The sequence below is a fragment of the Mobula hypostoma genome, chromosome 14 (assembly GCF_963921235.1).
Source record: "Mobula hypostoma chromosome 14, sMobHyp1.1, whole genome shotgun sequence".
NCBI lineage: Eukaryota > Metazoa > Chordata > Chondrichthyes > Myliobatiformes > Myliobatidae > Mobula > Mobula hypostoma.
In genome coordinates this window covers 362501-382947 of record NC_086110.1, presented here as the reverse complement: position 1 = coordinate 382947, position 20447 = coordinate 362501, and the positions used below count along the sequence as shown (strand labels likewise).

Sequence of the window (20447 nt, the reverse complement as noted above, 5' to 3'; positions counted from 1 at the left end):
AGCGTGGGGGTGGGGGGTGGGGCTGTACCACACACTGCTGAAGCGAGAGGTTACAGATCTCAATAAACCCCCCAGCCAGTTGATCGAACTCAGCAGGTCGGGCAGCATCCGTGGAAAAGATCGGTCGACGTTTCGGGCGGGAACCCTTCGTCAGCACTGTAGAGAGAAGGGACCGAGGCCCTATAAACATGGTGGGGGAGAGTGGGAAGGAGAAGGCTGGTAGGTTCCAGTTGAAGAACCAGTAAGGGGAAAGACAAAGGGGTAGGGGAAGGGAGGCAGGGAGGTGATAGACAGGAAAGGTGAAGAAAGAATAGGGGAAAACACAATGGGTAGTAGAAGGAGGCAGGACCATGAGGGAGGTGATAGGCAGCTGGGGGAGGGGGCAGAGTGACATAGGGATAGGAGAAGGGAGAGGCAGTGAATCACTGGAAGTTGGAGAATTCTATGTTCATACCAAGGGGCTGGAGACTACCTAGACGGTATATGAGGTGTTACTCCTCCAACCTGAGTTTAGCCTCATCATGGCAGTAGAGGAGGCCATGTATGGACATATCGAAATGGGAATGTGAAGCAGAGTGGAAGTGGGTGGCAACCGGGAGATCCTGTCTGTTGTGGCAGACAGAGCGGAGGTGCTCGACGAAGCGGTCCCCCAATCTGCGTCGGGTTTCACCGATGTAGAGGAGGCCGCACCGGGAGCACCGGATGCGATAGATGACCCCATCAGACTCAGCAGTGAAGTGTTGCCTCACTTGGAAGGACTGTTTGGGGCCCTGAATAGTGGCAGGAGAGGAGGTGGAGGGACCGGTACAGCACTTAGGCTTACAGGAATAAGTGCCAGGTGGGAGATCCGTGGGGAGGGACATGTGGACCAGGAGTCGTGGAGGGACCGATCCCTGCGGAAAGTGGAGAGGGGTGGAGAGGGAAAGATGTGCTTAGTTGTGGGGTCCTGTTGAAGGTGGTGGAAGTTGCAGAGGATAATGTGCTGGATCCGGAGGTTGGTGGGGTGGTAGGTGAGGACAAGGGGAACTCTGTCCCTGTTGAACCTCCCTTCCCCTATCCTTATGTCAATCTGCCCCCTCCCCCAGCTGCCTATCACAACAGGTGTCTTTGGTACTTGGCCAGGTACAGCACGTGGGCCGAATATTTTCCGTGGGTTCGCCTTCCCGAAGGCTGCTCACACATCGGATTCAGAGACTGAAATTATAGCATCATCCGGGAATGTTGAAGTCCGTGATGTTTCCTCCAGGTTCTGATGGTCAAAGCGAGCATACAAGGCATTGAGCTCATCCGGAAGTGAAGCCCGACTCTCTCCTAGGTCGCGTGATTCAGCTTTATAAGAGATGATAGTATTCAAGACTGCCACTAATAAAGTCTGTTACAACTATTGGTGTATTCATTCAGATCTCTAGATGAGTCCTTGAATATGGCCCACTCCACTAGCTCGAAGCAATCCCACAGTCGCTCCTTTGCCTCCCGCGAACGGCTCTGCCTCCAGAGATGTGTTTTCCCCATCTCTGAGGCTTTACTCTTTAGCCTCTGCCGGTATGCAGGTAGGACAATGTGATCAGATGTCTCGAAGTACCGTTCTGGCATGGGACGGTAGGCATCCCCTATCTTCGTATAACAGTGGTTAAGTATGCTGGGACCTCGGTTGCTAAAGTGGATATGCTGATAGTAATTGGGCAGGATTTTCTTCAAATGTCTGGTTGAAGTGTTGGACTATGGTTTGAAATGCGTCGGGGTGAAGTGTTTCTTGTTTCGAGACTGCATCATGCCGTATCGAAAGCGCTGCATTATAGTCGGCCACTGGTGGTATGTAAATTGCGGTCAGGAGCACGGAGGAGAACAGTGGCTGTATTTGCATAGTTCATTGAAAATAGAGTGTGGTTAAAATACAAGAAGTTCAAGGCCTCATAGGTAGCAATGCCGAGTGAAAAAGACGTTGCATGGTTTTATATCAAAGTGACTCTACCACATTTAAGGTGGCCACAGTTCTGGATGCCACAAATAAGGGAGGTTAGAAAGCCATGCAGTATCTTTTTTATTGTTCTTGCACTCTGCATTGCTGTCTATGAAGCCTTGAACTTCGTATATTTTAACCACACTCTGCTTTCAACGAGTACAAATATGTAACCGCTGCTACTTCACCCTCTTTAAAACTGTGATTTTTATTGATAGGTCGACTAAAGTCAAGCTTCTATCCCTTAACAACTTTCGGCTTTACCTTTCAAGAGACACGTTTCCTCCACTTCCGCATTCACCTTCGTGCGGTGAACAATTTGTGCGCGCCCTCCCACCGAAACCGGGAACACAAAGCTGCCCACAAGAATCAGGAGCGCAGACTTCGGGTGTCAGCAGCGTGCTCCGGGCTCCGGGTTCCGGGCCACTGCCTCTGTTCTCCGTATGTTGAAAGGCGGAGAGGGGCTGGATCTGGGTTCACGCAGCCGTGAGAATATGAGGGGCAACTTTATCTATAGCTATCCTGAGAGTTACGGAGTTCTGATCACTATTCCCTAACTGTTCACCCACTGAAAGGTCAGTCACCTGACTAGGTTCATTACCCAACATCAGTTCCAGTAAAGCACTTTCTCTTGTTGGACTGAAGAAACCTTCCTGGATAGACTTAACAAACTCAGCCCATCTAAATCTCTTAGAGATTTATATTAGAGAAATTGAAATTCCCCATGACAACAGCCTGATTATGTTTACCCATTTCCTTAATCTGATTACATATCTGTTCCTCAAATTCCCGGTGGTTATTAGGGGGTCCCATCAGTGTGATTGCACCCTTCCTATTCCCGAGTTCCACACAAATAGACTCAGTTTCTGACCCTTCCATTATGCCTCCACTGAGTGCAGCTGTAATATTGTCCGTGATTATTTGTTCATCTCCATCCTCTCTTTCACTTCCAATTATACCTGTTATTTCAATTTTGCCTTTCATTACTTATCCTGACATCTATCTTCTGGTCCCATCCTTCCCTTACGAACGTTACCTCTTATAGAAACATTTTCCATACATCCAGTCTATCCAGGCTTATCCAAATCCAGCAGGTTTCATTGAACTCCCTTCACTTCCTTCTAACCTCCATCAAGTATGCTCACAGACATATGAAACACTCCTCATGTGTTAAGCTTTCCTTTCAGGGGAACCACCTTGGCTCCATCTTTGGAACTTTGTTCCAAACAATGGGAAAATCATGATGACTGGGTTTTTGAACAGTACCAGTGAAACAGATGGTACCAACTTAATATAGGAAGTTGGTGCAGCTATTGGCTGTCATGTTGGGATCATAACATTACAAGATGTTTCAAATAGACATCTTAATGAAAGTTGTTCAACTGTTGGGAAATTGAAGGCAATTAAATGAAATAAAGGAATGCAAAGAACATTTAAAAAAACATGTCAATAAGTACTTGAATTGCTGAGGCATAGAATGGGGACAAATGGTATTAATGTACTTTTTGAAGCATCACCCCTTGCCCCTAAACAGCCTGACTCCGTGATGTACAATTTAACATCAAATCCATTTGAGATCTCGCCCATCTCTTTTGGCTCACACACTGAATAACCACCCTTATCATCCAGAGGACCAATTTTGAAAATGAATACAGGAAATAAAGAAAATAAAGTAAAGAAATAAAGAAGAAGAGAGAGTTGTATGACATGTATAAGAAACAGGGAGTAAATAAGCTGCATGAGGAGTATAAAAAGTGCAAGAAAATACTTAAGAAGGAAATCAGGAGGGCTAAAAGAAGACATGAGGTTGCCTTGGCAGTCAAAGTGAAGGATAATCCAAAGAGCTTTTACAGGTATATTATGAGTAAAAGGATTGTAAGGGATAAAATGGGTCCTCTTGAAGATCAGAGTAGTCAGCTATGTGCGGAACCAAAAGAAATGGGGGAGATCTTAAATGTTTTTTTTTTTGCGTCTGTATTTACTAAGGAAACTGGCATCAAGTCTATGGATTTAAGGGAAACAACTAGTGAGATCATGGAAACTGTACAGATTGAAAAGGAGGAGGTGCTTGCTATCTTGAAGCAAATTAAAGTGGATAAATCCCCAGGACCTGACAGGGGATTCCGTCGGACCTTGAAGGAGACTAGTGTTGAAATTGCAGGGGCCCTGGCAGATATATTTAAAATGTCGGTGTCTACGGGTGAGGTGCCTGAGGATTGGTGAATGGCTCATGTTGTTCCATTGTTTAAAAAAGGATCGAAAAGTAATCTGGGAAATTATAGGCCAGTAAGTTTGACGTTGGTAGTGGGAAGTTATTGGAGGGAGTACTAAGAGACAGAATTTAAAAGCATTTGGATAGACAGGGACTTATTAGGGAGAGTCAACATGGCTTTGTGCGTGGTAGGTCATGTTTGACCAACCTATTTGAGTTTTTTGAGGAGGTTACCAGGAAAGTGGATGAAGGGAAGGCAGTGGATATTGTCTACATGGACTTCAGTAAAGCCTTTGACAAGGTCCCGCATGGGAGGTTAGTTAGGAAAATTCAGTCGCTAGGTATACATGGAGAGGTGGTAAATTGGACTAGACATTGGCTCAATGGAAGAAGCCAAAGAGTGGTAGCAGAGCATTGCTTCTCAGAGTGGAGGCCTGTGACTAGTGGTGTGCCACAGGAATCAGTGCTGGGTCCATTGTTATTTGTCATCTATATCAATGATCTGGATGATAATGTGGTAAACTGGATCAGCAAATTTGCTGATGATACAAAGATTGGAGGTGTAGTGGACAGTGAGGAAAGTTCTCAAAGCTTGCAGAGGGATTTGAACCAGCTGGAAAAATGGGCTGAAAAATGGCAGATGGAGTTTATACAGACAAGTGTGAGTATTGCACTTTGGAAGGACAAACCAAGGTAGAACATACAGGGTAAATGGTAAGGCACTGAGGAGTGCAGTAGAACAGAGGAATCTGGGAATACAGATACAAAATTCCCTAAAAGTGGCGTCACGGGTAGATAGGGTCGTAAAGTGAGCTTTTGGTACATTGGCCTTTATTAATCAAAGTATTGAGTATAAGAGCTGGAATGTTATGATGAGGTTGTATAAGGCATTGCTGAGGCCGAATCTGGAGTATTGTGTTCAGTTTTGGTCACCAAATTACAGGAAGGATATAAATAAGGTTGAAAGAGTGCAGAGAAGGTTTACAAGGATGTTGCCAGGACATGAAAAACTCAGTTACAGAGAAAGGTTGAATAGGTTAGGGCTTTAAACCCTGGAGCGTAGAAGAATGAGGGGAGATTTGATAGAGGTATATAAAATTATGATGTGTATAGATAGAGTGAATGCAAGCAGGCTTTTTCCACTGAGGCAAGGGGAGAGAAAAACCAGAGGACATGGGTTAAGGGTGAAGGGGGAAAAGTTTAAAGGGAACATTAGGGGAGTGGCTTCTTCACATAGAGTGGTGGGAGTGTGGAATGAGCTGCCAGACGAGGTGGTAAATGCGGGTTCATTTTTAACATTTAAGAATAAATTGGACAGGTACATGGTTGGGAGGTGTATGGAGGGATATGGTCTGTGTGCAGGTCAGTGGGACTAGGCAGAAAATGGTTCGGCATAGCCAAGAAGGGCCAAAAGGCCTGTTTCTGTGCTGTAGTTTTTCTATGGTTTCTATGATCGTTGATCCTCATGTCATTGTATAGGGACCTATTCAATTGTTTTTAAAATGCAGGATAGCAACGGTCCTTGAGGCTGGTGGTACATGTTTCAAGGTTTTATATCTTCTGTGCAATAGAAGAGGAGAGAGGAGAAAATGTCCAGGGTGGTTGGGGTCTTTGATACTGCTTTACCACGATGGTGAGAAGTATTGACAGAGCCCATGGAGGGGAGGCTGCTGATGAAGATAGAGTAGAGCAGTGGGCTAGGCAGAAATCCTTGACGTGTGTCCGTGTTGACTGTCAGTGAGGAACAGATGTTAGTTCTGATCCACATGGACTGTGGATTTCCCAGTGAGAAAGTCAAGGATCCATTTGCAGAGAGAGGTACAGAGACCCTGGTTTTGGAGCCTATTGATTAGAACTGAGGGTATGATTATGTTCAGTGCTGGTCCCTCTGTAAATCAAAGCTTCTAATCTCACTGTCAGTAGTGTGTACATTCATCCAGTACTATGTGATCCAAAATAAGTTTTTTCACACTTTTCCACCTGCCACTGCTCTGCCCAACTTTTCAGCAGATAGTCTCTCTACCTCCCTTGGTAACCATTTTTTACCATGTACAATTCCAGCAATCTTCTAGACATGAATAAATTTACTTATAAGATTAGAGTCATCCTTATTCAAGTCATTTATGTGTACTGCAAGCAACAGAGGCCCTGTTATCAATCCCTGCACTACACTGCAGGTTGCAGATGTTCTTTCAGGAACTCAAACCTCACTACAACTTGCATGCTGTCACCTAGCGAGTTTTGGATCCAATTTGCCAAAAACACCCTGGATCGTATGTGTGCAAATTTTCTGGCCCTGTCTAAAGCCTTGCTAAGACCCGCATAGACACGTAGACAGCCTTGCCTGCATCAAATTTCTTCACCACTTCCTCTAAAAGCTCAATTAAAATAGCGGGATTTCCCATGCATAAAATCATGTTGACCCCTTGATCCATCCCTGCCATTCCAAGTGATCATAAATCTTATTCCAGTGATTTTTTTTTCACTAGTTTCCCTCTGGCTAATGTAACGTTCACCTGCCTGCAATTTTCTTACCTAATCCTAACGTCCTCTTGACTAGGTTCGATATCCTCCAGCCTTCCAGTACCAAATCAATGACTAAATGTGAGACAAAAACCTCACTTTGAGCCCAGGCAAACTCCTTCCTTGCTCTCCACAACACCCTGAGATAGATTTCATCACGTCATGGGGATTTGTCTAGCTTAATATGCGTCAATAACTTTCACATCTCTTTGTTGCTGACACACATGTTGCAGACTATCAGTGTACACCTCCCTAACTCCCTATCCTCCTCATCCTTCTTGCTGGTGTATACTGATAGAAAGTATTCACTCAGGACATGACACATTATGCCCTGCTTCTACTCAAAGACTTCCCTTTTTGTCCCTGACTGGACCTACTCTTCCCTTATCTATCTTTTTGCTTCTAAAATATGTATTGAAGTTTTTTAATGCTTTTTAATTCTGTTTGCCAGAGCATTTCATGTCCCCATTTTTTGCCTTTCACATACATTATATGATGTGTACTTTGTAAATCTCAAAGTACTGACTTGATAATTATATTCTGTACCGAACATTTCCTTCTGGTGTAGAAAGGTACATAGAAACTTGGCCACTAATCTTAGAAAACAAAAAGGGAAGGAGAGCTCCCAGTAAGGAGGCCAAAGAGAATACTTTCACCGAGTTTTCCTCCAATTCCAAACATGAAGGACATTCATGTATACCCGAATAGTGAATCCAAAAGGTAATATACTGAATATTAATCGTTCTAAAATTAGGCAAAGCCATGCCACCATCCTTTTTTTTAATTTCCGCAATAACGGTTCCTCAATAATAAAAATTTAAGATTTTTATTGTTCCAAATATAAGATAAGGATATAGAATCTATTCTGGCAAAGAACTTTTTAGGAACAAAAGAAGGAACTGCCCGAAATATATATAAGAATTTCGGTAGAACTATCATTTTAAAAGCATTAATTCGACCTATTAATGATATTGTCATAGGCGACCATTTAAAAAGCATTTGTTCGGTGTAGTCAATTAATGGAAAAAATTATATTTTTAGAGATCCTTAAAATGTTTAATAATTTTAATACCAAGGTAGGTAAAGTAATTTTTAGCAATACTAAAAGGTACTTGATGATTTGGATCCAAGTAATTATTAATAGGAAATAACTCACTTTTATGTAAATTTAATTTATACCCAGAAAAACTACTAAATTCAGAAAATATAAATAACATAGAAAGAATCGATTTCCTAGGATCTGAAATATAAACTAACAAATTTTAATCCCATTATTAAACATATTTTAAGAATTTGGTTTCAGTTTCGTAGATTTTTTGAGTTAAATAATTTTATTTTTCTAGTAATATCCATCTCAATATTTCTTAAACCATCAATTTTGGATAAGGCCTTTTTAACTTGGAAAACTAAGGGAATGATAACATTTTCAGATTTGTTTTTAGGGGACTGTTTAATGTCTTTTCTCAGTTCGTGAATAAATATGATTTACCTAATGTACACTTTTTTAGATATTTACAATTTGGGAATTTTTTACATGGTTTGTTGCCAAATTACCTTCTGCTTATCCACCTAATATGACAGATGCTCTCTTTCAGTTTAAACCATTTCAAAGAGGGTTGATAGCTGTAATTTATAAAAGGTTATTGAGATCACGAATGATGCCTAATGATAAAATTAAACATGCTTGGGAATTGGAATCTCAAGAGTCATTTTCAGATAATCAATGAAGTAAAATTTTTCATTTGGCTAATAACTCATTTATTTGTACACGTTCTTCCTTGATACAGTTCAAGGTAGAGCATCGGGCCCATATGTCAAAGGATAAACTAGCCTGTATTTTTTCCAATATCAATCCTATTTGTGATAGATGTAATATTGAGGTGGCCACTTTAACTCATGTGTCTTAGACTTGTATAAAGCTAAATAACTTTTGGAGAGATGTTTTTAAAATGCTAACAAAAGTCTTGGATCTGGATCTACAACTTAATTTGCTTACAGCAATTTTTGGGATTATCCCGTCAGAAGCAGGAAATAGTCCTGTTTCCACTCAACGTATGATAGCCTTTTTGACTTTACTGGCTAGGAAAGCCATTTTATTGAAGTGGAAAGATCCTAATCCACCTATGGTCTTTTATTGGCACTCCTCCATTATGTTCTGTTTAAGTTTAGAGAAAATAAGAAGTCGGACATTTGATACATCCTTTAAACTTGAGCAAATCTAGTGACCTTTTATCCAATATTTTCATTTAAATTGATTTATTACTCTTCCAATTTTTTTTCAAAGTTTTAGATTTGATCAGAAAGTCTTTCTTTTCTTTTGGTCGTATCCTCAAAATGGACTGCCCAGTCCCTTTTTTTGTGTGTTTCTTTTTTTTATATAGTGTAGTGGTTTTTCTTTTCATTTAAAATTCAATCTGTTTTCTTTCCTTTTCATGAACTGATAAGAGAAGAATCGCTGGTTTCTTTATTTTTATTATATATTTTATACTAGCTTAACAATATGTATGATTTTGATAATGTCTATCTTAATCTCGGTATATATATATATGTATTTGAGATAATTCTCCTCTTGTTTGTACTTATGTTTCTTTTAAATCAATAAAAAGACTAATAAAGAAAGAAAGGTACATAGAATGCAGGAGCCGGGGAAGCTATTGAACACAACGTTTCTGGCAAGTCTGAAATGTAATCTTGATGTTCTCATTCAGAAGAAAAAGAGCATAGCCATATAAGCTAGAACACTCATGGGAGACTGACATCAATGTGGCTGGTGCATTTGTGTGTTTACATATGTACATGTGTGTATGCATGGATGCTTGTATGTGTATGTGTACATGAGAGTGTATGGTGCAAGCAGTATATGTGTGCATGCATACACATGTGTACATGTGTGTAAGCACTGGTGTGTGTCTGTGTGTGTGTATGTATGTATGTACACGTGTCTACATGTGTGTACATAAGAGAGCATAGTGCAAGCACTGTATGTGTGCGTGCATACAGGTATGTAAATGTGCGCAGGCGAGGGTGTGTGTATGTGGTTGTACGTGAGATTGCACGGTGCAAGCAGTGCGTGTATGAGAGAGCGGGAGAGCGGGGATATTCATGATGCGACTTCACTCACTGCATCACCATCACATGGCCTCTCTCACTCTGCTGTCGCAGGGCCGAAGGGTGAAGGAGTCTGTTTTGGGCATATGACAGTAGCAGGAGTGGAAATGTCTCTGTTCTCAGTGAGACAGGGCTGGCAGCAGAGTAGTCATTGACCATAATTTGTGCGAGGCTTCCTGCTAAGACAAGACAAGCATATTGCTTCGCTCACCTCCATTAGCATGAGTTTGGGAATATTTTCACTCTATTTCCCCTAATAAGTCAGACTTCCAGGGAAACTGTAAGCCACCTTTGGTCAGAGTCTCATTCAGCCAAGTGTTTAGTCCATCCAACTAAAACCACATGTCATTTCTGGCTGCACACATAAATCATATGAAGACCACATCCCTATTGGTCCAGTTCTACCAATAAGACCATAAGACATTGGAGCAGAAATAGGCAAACAAAATACTTACTGACTACACCCACCACTTCTTTGTACCCCAGTGTTCCCGTTCAATCATCTTTGGCCAACTTCCCACTCATGCCTCTGTAGTTCCCTTTATCCCACTGTAATATTGATACATCATCTTCTTCATCTCAAACTGCAGGGTGAATTTTTACATATTCTGATCACTGCCACCTAAGGTTTCCTTTGTATTCAGTTCCCTAATGAAATCTGATTCATTACACACCACTTAATCCAGAATTGCCTTTTCTCTAGTGGGCTCAACCACAAGCTGCTCCAAACAGCCATCTCATAGGCATTCTCTTGCACTGCAAACAGTGTGAAGGTGGACTTTCGACCTCAAAATCTACGTTGATATGATCTTGCTCCTTGTTGACTATCTGAACTGAACTTTTGCTGGAGCTGTTGTACTTTATTCTGTATTCTGTTAATACTTTACCTTATTCTACCTCACCTCACTGTGTAGTGATTTGATCTGTATGAACGGTATGCAGCACAAACTTTTCACACTACATTAGTGTATGTGGCAATATTAAACCAAATCCTTTACACTGTTCCCTCTGAGCTGCATGGATGTGCATCAATGCAGTAACTGAAATGTTCCCGCTCACAGTCTTTGTTCCCGTGCAGCTGCAATTGAGTGGTGTCGCAGGAGCAACTTTTCACTCAATGTTAGTAAGATGAAAGGGCTGATTGTGAACTTCAGGAAGGGTAAAATGAGGGAACAGGCACCAATCCTCATCGAAGGATCAGAAATGGGGAGAGCGAGCAATTTTAAGTTCCTGACTATCAGGATCTCTGAGGATCTAACCTGGTCCCAACATATTGATGCAGCTATAAAGAAGGCAAGACAGTGGCTATATTTCAATAGGAGGTGTGGTTCATCACATAAGACAGCCAAAGATTCCTACAGTTGTATCATGGAGAACATTCTGACAGGCTGCATCACTGTCTGGTAGTCTGCACAGGATTGAAAGAAGCTACGGAAGGTTGTAAAATTAGTCAGCTCCATCTTGGGTACCAGCCTCCATAGTATCCAAGGCATCTTCAAGCAGCAGTGCCTCAGAAAGGCAGCGTCTATTATTAAAGATCTCCATCTCCCAGGACTTGCCCTTTTCTCACTGTTACCATCAGGAAGGAGGTATAGAAGCCTGAAGGCACACACTCAGCGATTCAGGGACAGCTTCTTCCCCTCTGACATCCGATTCCTAAATGGACATTTCCTCATTGTTTTTTAGACATGATTTGTGTTTTTACATAATTTTAAATGTAACTATGCAATATGTATATATACTTACTGTAATTGTTTTACTTATATGTTTTATATTATCATGTATTGAATTGTACTGTTGATCTTAAGATAACAAATTTCACAACAGATACAGTGATAATATACCTGATCCTGATTTTTTTTAATTGAAGTAAGCACAGCACAATTTTCAGACCATGTAAAATTCCCTGCTTAGAGCAATTGCTGGTTCACAATGCTGTAAAAACAACAGAGGGAATGTTGGACCTATTCCAGATCCAAAGTGTAGAATTTGCATGGTGACATATAAAAATTAAATGTATCGAATTCACAGACATTCCATCCAGGGATTGATCCTGTTTTGATCTTTGGAAGATACCAGTTCAGTGTGTGCAGTAAGGTCTGTGTTTGCAGGCTAGAAAAGATAAATGAAATCTCTTCAGTAATGATGCTCAGCCTCCAGTTTCCTTCATAACAGAAAACATCCCAATTCAAATGGAAATAAGAACAGCACACTCACCAGAGAATGACAGAGAGGGAGAGACAGAGTGAGGCAGAGGAAGGGAAAGGGGAGTAAAGATAAAGAAAAAGAAAGTGGATAAAGAGAAAGTGGAGAAAGAAAGGAGAGGTAAAAGAGACAGAAAAAGAAAAAGGAGAAATAGTGAGGAGAGATGGTGAAGAAGGAAAAGAAAAGGAGAGAAGAGAAAAGAGAAAGTGAGAGAGAGAGACAGAGAGAGAGAGACAGAGAGACAGAGAGAGAGAGAGACAGAGAGAGAGAGTGAGTGAGAGAGAGAGAGAGACAGAGAGAGAGAGAGAGTGAGAGAGAGAGAGAGTGAGTGAGAGAGAGAGAGAGAGAGAGAGAGAGAGAGATAGCGAGACTAAAGTTTTTCCTATCAATGATCTCTGCTGCCTCCTGGTGGCTGGACAAGTAACAGCACCAAAACGGATAGATTGCCTGTATATTTTTGACAAATAAATGGCACAACATGAACCTATGTTGCTTGATTGGTATTTATACCTTTCTTTAAAAATGATTTTGTAATGATAGAATCCTACAAGATTGCTTTCATCACAAGGCCCATGTGCTGTTGCCACGGTCAGAACATATCTGCGGTTTCACCTATAACTCCCAGTATGGGTATGTTTGCTCATGCTGTCAGCTGGTGAGGGAAGGGTCCACGTGCAAATAGGGCAGCACACTGATATAGTTCATAAAATAGTGAATTGTGACTGATGTGGATTCTAGGTAAGAAGGTGTTTGGAGAATTAATACAGCAGTTGAAGAGAAGGCTGTGGCAACAGCTGGAAAACAAACAGCAGCAATAGTAAGGAGGAGAAAGTTCCAAGGTAGGAGAATAAGAAAATGCCACAGTTGTCAAACTAAAAATTAACATGCTGGAAAAGTATGATCACATGATAAAACTTAGAACATAGAGTATAGAACATTAGAACACAGTACAGGCCATTTGGCCCTCAATGTTGTGTGATTTAACAAAGGAAACAGAATCTGGGGATATGTGTTGTGATATTTAAAAAAGAAACCAGTCAACATTTACAACAAACCCTACACCAGATCTGTGAGTGATTACTTTACAAAGTTCCAATGTAATGAGGAGAAAAGGGAGGAAAAACTGAGATATGCTTCGGAAATAGATTATAGATTATGAGGACACACAATCCTCTTTTATTGTCATTTAGTAATGCATACATTAAGAAATGATACAATATTCCTCCGGTGTGATATCACAGAAACACAGGACAGACCAAGACTGAAAAACTAACAAAAACCACATAATTATAACATATAGTTACAACAGTGCAACAGTACCATAACTTGATGAAGAACAGGCCATAGCACAGTAAAAAAGTTCAAAGTCTCTTGAATGTCCCATGTCTCACGCAGACGGGAGAAGGAAGAAAACTCTTCCTGCCATGCCTGACCACAGTCCGTCTTTGAGTCGTCCAAAAACTTCGAGCCTCCGATCAGCCCTCCGACACCGAGTACCGAGCAGCATCTCTATCCGAACACTTTGACCTCAGCCTCGGTCGCCAGCAGCAGGCAAAGCCGGGGATTTTGGAGCCTTCCCTCCAGAAGATTCTCAATCGCGCAGTAACAGCGGCAGCCAACCGGAATTTCAGAAATTTCTCCAGATATTCCTCTGTGCTTCTCAGGTCTGTCTCCATCAAATCAGAATTGTCCACGGCCCCTATTTAACAGATACGATATCATTTCACTGAAGAGCGGAGTAACAATTATTTCATTCTCCTTTACTCTCGTGTAATGGAAATGACGTTAAACAATTATAATTCTTGATTCTTGAATCTTAAAATGTCACTGACAAGTTGCCCTGTACACTCTGAAATGTTCAGTGCCAGAAATATAGGTTAACAGTTAGAATTAATTATAGATTTCTAGGATAACAGTGGGAAAAATATCTGTTTGATGGGAAACTAAGAGAAGAATGGCTGGTATTTGTTAGAAGCAGAGGACTCTTGAGACTGACACCCGTTTCTTGTATGCTATCCTGGAATAGTTAAGCACAGACCTGTCAAAATAAATAGAGTCATAGAGTCATGCAGTACAGAGCAAGATGCATCAGCCCAACTGGACAATGCCAATCAGGGTGCTCACACCATGCTAGTCCTATTGGCCCATAACCACCTAAACTTCTCCTAACCATGTACTTTTCAAATGATTTTTATAAGTTATTATTGTACCTGTCTCAACTACTTCCTCCGGCAGCTGATTCCACATCAATACTACTCTTGTGGGAAAACACTGTCTCTCAAGTTCATCTTAAATCTTTCCCTCTCACTTTAAACCTATGCCCTCTAGCTCTTAATATAATCCTGGGGAAAAAAGACTGAGTGCATTTACTGTATCTATGCCATAATGATTTTATACACCTCTGTTAGATCAACTCCCACTTGCCTACACGCTAAAAGAATGAAGTCCTAGTCCATTTAACTTGTCACTGTAACTCAGTCTCTTAAGTCCTAACATCATCCTTGCAAAGCTTTTCTGCATTTTTTGCAGTTTCAGAACATCTTTCCCGTAGTAGGATGAACAAAACTGAACACAATACTCAGTGCAGGCTCAACGAATGGACAGCAGGTGTCATTTCATTGACTCTTCACTCAACCCTGGAATACCTGGACAGTGAAGATGTATATCAAGATGCTCTTTATTGACCACAGTTCTGCATTCAATACTGTCACCATCTCAAAATTAATCAATGTAGCTCCAAGATCTTGTCCTCACTACTGTATCTCCTTCTACAAATGGACCCTTAATTTATTCACGATCAGACCCCAGTCAGTTCAGATTGGGAACAACATCTCCTCTGCAATCACCATCAGCACAGGTGTACCACAAAGCTATGTGTTGAACCACCTTATGACTGTGAGGCTAAATACAGTTTTAATGCTGTACTTAGGTTTCATGACAACACCACCGCTGCTGACATAATCAGAAGTGGTGAAGAACCAACGTTTTCAATCTGGCTGAGTGGTGCCACAACATCTCATTCAATGTCAGCAAAAGCAAAGAGCAGATTATTGACTACAGGAGGAGGTAAGCAGAGGTCCATGAGCCAGTCCTCATCTGAAGGTCAGAGGTGGAAAGTGTCAGCAACTTCAAATTCCTCATTTTTATCATTTCAGGGGATCTATCCTGGTGTGCGGGTCACCAGCGAACACGAGCAAACTCAAATGCAGAAATCACACAGACTTTGGGAATTCGAACAAAATTAAAGATTTATTACAGAAATTAACCAGCAGAAACAATAGAGCGCAGGCAAATTATACAGAATCTAGGTAAACTGAAATCACTCACAATGCACAGAAGATCTCAGTCTGAGTCTCACCAGGCAAGGAACCACAATGACCGAGCTAAGAGGGGTTGGTGTGCCCCCCGAAACACACTTTGGAGCACGAAGAAAGTCAGGACCAATCAAACAACATAAGTGCCCAGACAAAGTAATGAAGTCAACAACTACAATATAAGGCATTGAAAATATCATGTGAATTAAAATGCCCCAAATTGAATAAAAGTGATAGTTTGCCTGAGCTCTTGTTAGCTTCTCTGGTTAATTTCGACAATCAATCTTTAGTTTTGTTTCAATTGCACAAGTCTCTGTTATTCCTGCATTTGAGTTGGCCAGTGACCATCGTGGGGAGCTGAACAACCCGCAGGATACAAAATGAGACACCTGGAAAACAAAGTGAAATGCCAGAGCTCGGCCAGAGACATAAAAAGTAAATATTCCAAGAAACACTGCATACCCATGCAAAAAAAAAGTCTTTTTTTAAAAAGATGACCACTGTTGATTGTGACACATGGGACCAGCAGATAACTGCCATTACAAATAAAGCATGGCAGTGGCTGCAATTTCTTAGAAGCTTGTGAAGGCTTGGTATATCATCTAAACCTATGACATACTTCTATAAATGTGCAGTGGAGAGTATATTGACTCGTTGCAGTATGGCCTGCTATGGAAACACCAATACCCTTGAAGGGAAAAGTCTACAAAAAGCAGTGGATACAGCTGTTCATCATGGGTAAAGCCCTTCCCACATTCAGCAAAGCTATAACGAGTGCTGTTACAGGAAAGCAACATCCATAATCAAGGACCCTACCACCCAGATCATGCTTTCTTCTTGCTGCTGTAATTGGGAAGAAGGTACAGGAGCCTCAGGTCCCAAGCCACGAGGTTCAGGAACAGTTATTACGTCTCAACCATCAGGCTCTTGAATTAGAGGGGGTAACAACACTCAACCTCACTCACCCCAACACTGAATTGATTCACAACCTATGGACTCACTTTCAAGGATTCTACAACTCATGTTCTCAATATTTTTTGCTTACTTATTTATTGATGTTATTTTGTTTTGTTTTTTTTTCTTTTTTTGCATTTGCAGTTTGCTGTCTGTTGTACACTGGTCGTTTGTCTTTGTTGTGTGCAGTTTTTCATTGATTCTATTGTGTTTCTTTGTATTTATTCTGAATGTCCACAAGAAAATGAATTTCAGGGTAATATATGGTGATATATAAAGTTACTTCAAATATTTGAACTTTGAACAGTGTCCTGTACAACATATCATAGAAACATAGAAAATAGGTGCAGGAGTAGGCCATTCGGCCCCTCGAGCCTGCACCACCATTTATTATGATTATGGCTGATCATCCAACTCAGAACCCAGCCTTCCCTCCATACCCCCTGACCCCTGTAGCCACAAGGGCCATATCTAACTCCCTCTTAAACATAGCCAATGAACTGGCCTCAACAGTTTGCTGTGGCAGAGAATTCCACAGATTCACCACTCTCTGTGTGAAGAAGTTTTTCCTAATCTCGGTCCTAAAAGGCTTCCCCTCTATCCTCAAACTGTGACCCCTCGTTCTGGACCTCCCCAACATCGGGAACAATCTTCCCGCATCTAGCCTGTCCAATCCCTTTAGGATCTTATACGTTTCAATCAGATCCCCCCTCAATCTTCTAAATTCCAACAAGTACAAGCCCAGTTCATCCAGTCTTTCTTCATATGAAAGACCTGCCATCCCAGGAATCAATCTGGTGAACCTTCTTTGTACTCCCTCTATGGCAAAGATGTCTTTCCTCAGATTAGGAGACCAAAACTGCACACAATACTCCAGGTGTGGTCTCACCAAGGCCTTGTACAACTGCAGTAGTACCTCCCTGCTCCTGTACTCGAATCCTCTCGCTATAAATGCCAGCATACCATTTGCCTTTTTCACCGCCTGCTGTACCTGCATGCCCACTTTCAATGACTGGTGTATAATGACACCCAGGTCTCGTTGCACCTCCCCTTTTCCTAATCGGCCACCATTCAGATAATAATCTGTTTTCCTATTTTTGCCACCAAAGTGGATAACTTCACATTTATCCACATTAAATTGCATCTGCCATGAGTTTGCCCACTCACCCAACCTATCCAAGTCACCCTGCATCCTCTTAGCATCCTCCTCACTGCTAATGCCTTTTTCATCACCATCGCTGTACATCTATGATTCCAATTTCAGTAAATCATGTACTTGTACTCCAAGCTCCCTCTGTTCTACAAAAATCTCCAGGTCCTGACAGTCATTGTGACTCTCCTACCTGGATTTGACTTTACAAAATGTAGCGAATTGCACTTAAAAGCAAAATAAATTCATTTTACCACTCCACAGCCCACTTACTCACCTGATCAAGATGCCTGTGTAACTTTTATTTTCATCATTATCCATCATACCATCTATTCTAGTGTCATCTAAGAAGTTACCAACCATAGCTTGTATATTCTTATCCAAATTGTTGTTATAGATGACAATAGCGGGCCCAGCACCAACCTGAGGCACACCACTGTTCACAAGCCTAGTTCTGAGAAACAGTCTTCCACCATTACCCTGTGCTTTCTACCATTAATCCAATTGTGTATAGAATTATCTAGCCCTCCTTCCAGGGCAGCCTATCATGTGGCAACTTATCAAAGGCATTATTGAAGTTGATATATATCATTCCTGTTGTCCCGCCCTCATCAACTTTCTTCATTAGCTCTCCGAAATTCTCAGTGAAGTTTATATGATGTCATTCCCCAGGCAGAAAGCCATGCTGACTACCTCTAATGGAAGCCCATCTTTCCAGATGTACAGCACATATCTTATTGCAGAGAATCCTCTCCAGTGAATGTCTTCACTCATTTCATCAATAAGACAAGCTCCAGAGTAATTACCAGAGGAATAGATTTTTAAATACTGGTATCCATTTTGAGGACAGTGGTGAGCACTTCCGACATAGCAGGCATTATTAATCTTTCACCACGTATTTGAGATTTTCCACACTTTGCTATCATTTTGGAAATCTTATAAGAAGTAATGGGACAACTATCAAGGTCACTTTTAGTTTTCTTGGCAAATATCCCAAGTATGCAACACCTTTCAAAAGCTCCTTCCATCATCTGGAGCTGAGTAATACTGTAAGTAGCCTTTTCAGGGTGTCTTTGACAGGTGTTCCTGCAATCCTGATGTTTTTCATGGCTTCATTAGACAGTACAGTACTACAGATAAGACACAAGGGGTGCCGCTGATCTGATGAGAATGGAATAAAACCATACTCCATGTATGTAACATTGTATTGATGCACTTTCTATAGTTTCTGTTTCTTAGCAGGATTAAAATTCAAGGCTTCATTACCTTCGGACTCAGAGATCACGCTCTACGTATTTATCCATCATTAACTGGGCTAAATTAAAATAAAAAATTAACACAAACTGGGAATACCTATCAGATATTGATGACAGAAGCAAGTTGATGGATGGAACGATGGTAGCAGTGCGCAAAGGAACCGCAAGGCGAAGATGAAGACGATCACAACAGTGGAAATTATGTTGACTAAGATTCTGATTAGAATATGTTAGTCAGGATAAAGCTGGCGTTCAGTAAGCTACCTTAATACTCTTTCAGTCAGTGCAATTGATCAGTCACATAAAGTCTTATAATTTCCAAAGATGGTTTTTGACTGCACATATGAAGCCAAGGTCGCTTTGACCACCTCAAGAGCAATCCTCGGGTTCAATGATTGGCTCTATTTCACCGTTTGGTTCCAGCCAGCACTGTATCATTATACGACCTGTTTTCCGTAGATCTGTAGATAAAGTTGAGAGGGTGTACTTGACATATCAAATGTTAAATTGCATGAGTTTGTTTCGTGCCGTGAGACAAGAGGAACTGTTGGGCACCGTGGTTGCTAACTTATGTATCCCCAATAATGTCTGTTTGGTCAATAAGGTTGCACAAAATTGCCGCTTTCAGAGACATCGTGATGGTGAGTGCTCACCACCTGCGGAGCTGTGGATCTTCCTGTGTTTCGGAGTCTCAACGTTTGTTTTTGGAAGTGCCTGCTCTACTAAATTGTCTCAAGGTAGGATGTCACTTACTGTCCCCCGCCAAAGAATCTTAAATGCCCCCCGATGACTTCTTTTTCCACTAATGCTCCCTCAGGACATGTAACTGTCCCCTTGGAGGGCAGTGCAGCCCTTTGGGAATCACTGTCCCAACCTACTCAAACTTTCCCTGTAACTCAGGTCCTCACATCCCAGTCAAACCTCGTTAATATTCCCTGTACTGTTTCAATCTTTCCTGTAGGTAGGTGACCAGATCTGCACATAATACTCCAAATTCGGCCTCATCGCCATCATTTCAACAGAACTTCCCAACTCCCGTACTCAACCCACGGAGATTGCTCAAGTATGATGTTTAAATAAATTAATTATTTTCAGTGTCCATCCATCATCCCTTAACTGCCACTGTCACATCTGCATCCACTACCACCACTGACAGTGTATTCCAGGCACCCACATTCCATGTGAGAAACACATGCCTTCCATATCTCCGTTAAGCATCCCCCCCTCACTGTAAGTGCTTGCTCTCCAGTGATTTACGACACTGTGAAGATCTCCTCCTCAAAAGAGGTCAGAGGTCAGGAAATCTGTTATTTCCTCAATGAAAAACACACTGCAGCTCCAATGTTCATTCAGACCTGCAGCTGAAATGTGCTGAAACTATTCGGAGTGCATAAGATTACAGGTCTTGTACTGTCTGCTGATCTAAAAACATGCATTATAAGCTGGAGGTAGCAGGGATACTCATAAAACCTGAAGAAGTACAACGGGAAGCATGAAAGAAAAGAAATAGTCAACGTTTCGGGCTGAGACGCTGTTCGTCTATGAGCTCCTCCAGTATTTTGTGAAAGTTGCTCAAGACAAGGGCACTACAGTAGCATGGCAGTTAGTACAATGTAATTACAGCATGGGACATTCCAGAGTTTGGAATTCAATTCTAGCACTGTTCTGTGAGGATTCTCTGCATGTCCTCCCTGTGGAATGTATGGGTTTCCTCTGGGTGCTCCGGTTTCACAAGATCACAAGACAAAAGAGGAGAAGTAGGCCA

The 20447-nt window shown here is 41.5% G+C and overlaps 1 long non-coding RNA gene across 1 annotated transcript in view; it reads right to left on the bottom strand.

Moving 5' to 3' along the window:
- Positions 1–13143: 13143 nt before the first annotated feature.
- Positions 13144–20447, bottom strand: part of LOC134356407 (uncharacterized) — a 34537-nt gene continuing 27233 nt past the window's right edge. The window contains exon 5 of the long non-coding RNA XR_010020345.1: positions 13144–13707. This is a non-coding gene — a long non-coding RNA (uncharacterized LOC134356407). The remainder of the gene's footprint in view (positions 13708–20447) is intronic.